The following is a 5,334-nucleotide window of genomic DNA, read 5'->3' as shown; positions in this document are numbered from 1 at the left end:
TTAATGACATAAATCTTGTTGGAACTCCAGAAGAGCACCAAAAGGCAATTGAATATCTTAAGAAAGAATTTGAGATGAAAGATCTTGGAAAGACAAAACTTTGTCTTGGTCTGCAAATTGAACATTTAGCAAATGGGATCTTTATCCATCAATTTGCCTATACAGAAAGGGTCTTAAAATGCTTTTACATGGACAAAGCGCCCATTGAGTACACCAATGGTTGCTCAATCACTTGAAGTGAATAAGGATATGTTCCGACCTCCAGAAAAGGATGAGGAACTCATTGGTCCCGAAATACCTTATCTTAGTGCAATTGGTGCATTTATGTATCTTGTTAATTCTACAAGATCTAACATAGCATTTTCTGTTAATTTACTAGCAAGAAATAACTATTCTCCTACACGGAGACATTGGAACGGGATATTGCAATATTTAAAGGGGAACATGTGATATGGGTTTATTTTATTCTAACAAAGGTAGTGCAGATCTTGTTGGTTATGCAGATGCAGGTTATTTATCTGATCCACATAAAGCTCGATCTCAAATCGGGTACGTGTTTACATGTGGAGGTACTGTCATATCATAATGCTCCACAATGAGTTTATCCTTTCAGCACTCCGTTATGAATAAATATTACTCTCGGTAGAAAATTATCTATATCTAGTGCAGTAGCATCTTACAAGCAGCTTACACAGCAGATTGAACATGTGGAGGTACTGTCATATCATAGTGCTCCACAATGAGTTTATCCTTTCAGCACTCCGTTATGAATAAATATTACTCTCGATAGAAAATTATCTATATCTAGTGCAGTAGCATCTTACAAGCAGTTTACACAGCAGGTTGAAGAAGCAGCTTACACAGCAGTTTCATTTCTTCTATAAATAAAGGAAATTTCAGTTTATTATAGACATAAGTTTGAATTTTGAATAATATATTAATTTTTCTCTATACTTGTCTTTATTTTATAATCTTTATTTCATAACAAATAAATATAAAAGGAAAGGAAGAAGGGCAAAAAAATTACTTTAATTTAATACGTGTTGTTTGGACGTATTGGATGGAGATTCTACAACAAAGGGAAACGTGGGGTTCATGCATGGAAACAGTATCCACTTTTGAACATTTGTCAAATAATTGGCTATTCCTAGTTCTAGTTCCTAGAAAGGATAGCAAATTCCTAGAAAGAATAGCAAAATCAGAATTCAATTTATGTAATTTTCTGAGCAAAAATATCCTCCTAAACACAACCATTTTCTTGTTCAACATCAAATAGCATGGAAAGATCTAAAAACCTAAGTGTAGTATTTATCTTTTGGCTTGTCACATTTTCCTTTGCAACTATTCACACATATGGGGATGCTGCACAAAAGAACGTCCGAGACAAGCAACAAGAAGCCTATTCTACCCTTCTAACATCGTCGTTGCGATCTTGGGATAAGGTCAAGTCGTATATCAATCAACTCCAACTTAAGTTTTTTCCTGCTGATTTAGAGTAAGCTCTCTATTCCCCCATTGAACTCTCTTTTTTCCCTTTTCATTTCTTTGCTGTTCTTGAATTTGTTGTTCTATGTGTTCCACCGTTTCATGATATCCAGGGGCGGATGCACGTATACCCAAGCGGCGTCAAGTGACACCGCTTCATCGAAAATTTCTACCAATACACATAAAGATTACTTAACGAAAATATATAGTGTTACCCATAGGCGGAGCTAGGAATTGAAGTATGTGGGTTCTAAATTTTAAAATAAAGCATTGCTTTAAGCGAAAATCAAACCCTCATCTTTCCCAGCGAACTCATAGCCCTTACCATTGAACCAAGACCCCTTTTGTTACTGGGTTCGGCAGTATATATTTATATAGAGTTAGTAAATATTTCAATACAAATATAGGGTTCCGAAAAAAGTCATCGGGTTCGCCCGAACCCGCATCTACTATTGTAGCTCCACCCCTGGTGTTACCAGTGACCCCATTTAACTATTGATACTCCGTGGTCCACTGGTTAAGTTTGTCAATTTATGGGTAAAAGTCAGCGGATCAAAACTCATTAACCACATTAATTGCTTAAAATTTTTAGCTTCATTATTTAAGAACAACTAGTATGGACGAAGATCGTTCATAATCATTTTCTAAGTATAACTTTTTTAGCCCCATTGTTTGGAAACAAATAGTATGGACGAAGCTCATTCATAAAAATCTAAGTGATAAATTAATTCTATTTCTATAGAAAAATTGTCTTGTTCTTTTGTTTTTTTCCTCTAACATAGATGAAGAATAAAAAGACAGAATTTTTATGTTTATGGTGGAATTTTTTTAAATATTTACTGTCGTTAATTAGTAGCTTTATCATTCAATATTCATTTTAGTTTTTAAAATGTGACACCGCTCGCCGATGATATCGGAAAATACTTGGGGGTCGTTTGGTTGGGAAACAAGTTATTCCAGGATTAATTATTTCGGAATTACTTATTCCGGAATTATTATTCCACACTCCTATAGGGATAAAAATAGCACTATAATCCCGAGATAACTAATTCCGAGATTAGTTATACCGCAATTTTATCCTAACCAAACGTTGGATGAACTCATCTCAAATTTAATGTTGATATTAATTATCTCTTATCCATCGTACCAAACGAGTCCTTACTTTACCAGTTGTTTAGACCAAAATATACTAACTTACAAGGTTATGTGATTAAATACAAAGAGAATGTATTTTGATCAACCATGGTAAGATGATAGAAGTTTATATGATAAAATTTGTAATACATCTCCGTTGATTTGGTGTAAACATCTGGCGCGGCGAAGATGTGTTTGTCTTTGTCAGATTTGGTCCTTCTTAATTGGGTTGAATTGATTCGACCAAAAATCCTATGCTTATACACAATACGTACACTACTTTTTCTTTTCCTGAAAGTTTTGTGAGGACTACTTTAGGATGACGGACAATGAACCATAGGGGTTTAATTGATTACCCGCGTAATTCCAGCAAAGTGAAGATACTCAGCTCTTCACTTTTGAGATTGGATTGCATGTGTTTATAGATTGAACGAGATGTAAGTCAGGATAAATGCATGGTTGGGATTTGCTAGCTGTGTTAAAGGGATAGCCGTAATATTTCTGAGAATAATAATGTAGAGATTGTTGTCAGGAGCGGCTCAAACGTGAAGCAACTAAGCGGTCGCTTTAAGCCCCAAATTTGAGGGGCCCCATTTTTAGAAATAGTAGGCTTATGTCTTTTTTGTATGGAAATTTAAGTTATCATTTAGAAGAAAATTTTGAGTACTATTTGTAATAAATGTGTATTATATATAGAGAAACAATTTGATGTAAATATTGATAATAAAACCATAAAGTCTCTTGAAATATTTTTTAGAGTTGATTAGTTCTTATACATAGTAGATCAAGCCATGTTTTCACTTCAATAAAGATTTTGAATAGTTTGAAGTGTATAAAAGTATTTTTGATTTTCTATTTCGTGTAAAAAATTGAATCAAGTTGAAGATAATACTCTAATTGATATATATTCAATCAGTTAAGAAATTTGATTCTTTTTCAAATGTTTATATTGCTTATAGAATAATGTTAACAGCTCTGATCCTGTAACAGTTGCTTCACCGAAAGAAATTTTTTTAACACCAAAATTAATAAAATTTTGCCTAAGATCAATAATGTCTCAAGAAAGATTAAAAAGATTAGCTATATTATCATTTGAGAGAGAATGATTAGAAGAAATCGATTATAAAAAAATTATTAATAAATTTGCATCTCAAAAAGCTAGAAAAATATACTTCAAATAAAAATTAGAAGTTTTTGTTTAAGTTTAAGGCCTCCAATTTTGGCTTTAGGCCACAAATGTTATAAAGCCGCCCTGATTGTTGTATTTGGTAGTTATACTGTTATTTCTCCATTATCATGTTCAATTTTGTACTGGAACATATTATAAAAACTTTTACGCTTTAAAGCGACGATAATTTTATTTTTTTAAGAATTACTTACTATATCTTTAACAACCTTGCATTAGAACACAACATTTTTGTTCTCATTTGTGATAAAGTGAGTTTGGGATTGGGGCTAATTTAATAAAATAGTCAGTTTTGGGAGCAAGGAGGTTGCTACTGCTGATGGTGGTGCCAAGGAGAGGATGAAAGAGGCTGCCCAGAAGAGCTTTGGTAAGAGCAAAGAAACCGTTGAGGAGACCGCCAAATCGGCTGCTAAGGTGGTGGAGCAGACAGTGCATAAAACAGTTGAGAAAGTGAGAGGAAGTGCGTCTTCTGGACATGATCATGACGAGCTCTGAGAAAGCTGAAAATCATTCCTCTTGAGCCAAGGAATGATAATTGATAGCTATAGTATCACTCTTGTAGAGTTCTCTTTTTTAGTTAGCTTACCTTGTTATGTTTTAGCTTAATTGTTGTTGTAATTTTGATATATATACCCCAAGAGAATGGTTGAATGGTTGTGGTATAACAGTAACATTGTGGAGATTTTAGATGTATATTAATTTTGAGGTTGCGGTAAGAATTCATGAATTTAAAATTCTAAATTTGATTTTGAATTTATGAGTTCATAATTCGGTGATACATATGCCTCGAGTTTGGATGTGTACCAAGGTAATTACCTAGAACCTATATTGTGGAAGTTGTATCGAACTATTTGGTGGATTAGTCTTCAAATATCAATAGGTTAATGTTTCGTTCATATATCTTTCCAAAGGAAATATTATAAAAAGAATTTCCATATAAATAATATACTAATTAAAGATCTACGTACACAAAAATTAATTTATTATAAAATCACAAATGTAAAAATATAAACAAAAATATTCTCGAAATATTGATCCACTTTTAAAGACAAAATATATAATTCAATGTAGGATAAAATTGTTAATATTTAATATTTTACCAATGCTTCAAATTCAACTAAGACTTTTATTCAAAAGATAGGGCTAAATTTGTAACGGATTCTAACTTAAAGAGTCCCAATTTGAATAGGATTGGATTCTCACCTTTTTCAATCTTTTTTAGTTTAATTAGATTACAATCTGACGTTAATTAGAACTCTAATTAAGTTGGCTAATGGCTATTCCTATTCACAAAAGCTCTCTATTCTGAAAGGAAAAATTTTACAACGGATTCTAACATGTTAAGTAGTTGATAGTGCTTTCAACCATAGTGAAAGGAAAAATTTTCATGTGCCACCCAATTTTCTGTCATCCGTTGAATTTATATTCACTTTTTAGAAAAAGTTTAACTGATACCCAATTTTTAGATAAGTTCATATACATACACTTTTTCTCTTTTTCTTTAATTTTGTTTTCTTCTTCTTTTTAAT

The 5,334-nt window shown here is 32.4% G+C and overlaps 1 long non-coding RNA gene across 1 annotated transcript; it reads left to right on the top strand.

Moving 5' to 3' along the window:
- Nucleotides 1–1,129: 1,129 nt before the first annotated feature.
- Nucleotides 1,130–4,524, top strand: LOC104094647 (uncharacterized). The gene is made up of 2 exons (XR_011415932.1): nt 1,130–1,495; nt 4,096–4,524. It is a non-coding gene; the product is annotated as an uncharacterized lncRNA (long non-coding RNA).
- Nucleotides 4,525–5,334: the final 810 nt, after the last annotated feature.

The sequence above is a fragment of the Nicotiana tomentosiformis genome, chromosome 5 (assembly GCF_000390325.3).
Source record: "Nicotiana tomentosiformis chromosome 5, ASM39032v3, whole genome shotgun sequence".
NCBI classification, from domain to species: Eukaryota; Viridiplantae; Streptophyta; class Magnoliopsida; order Solanales; family Solanaceae; genus Nicotiana; species Nicotiana tomentosiformis.
The sequence above is the reverse complement of the archived record's forward strand: the minus strand, read 5'-3'. Positions and strand labels throughout refer to the sequence as shown.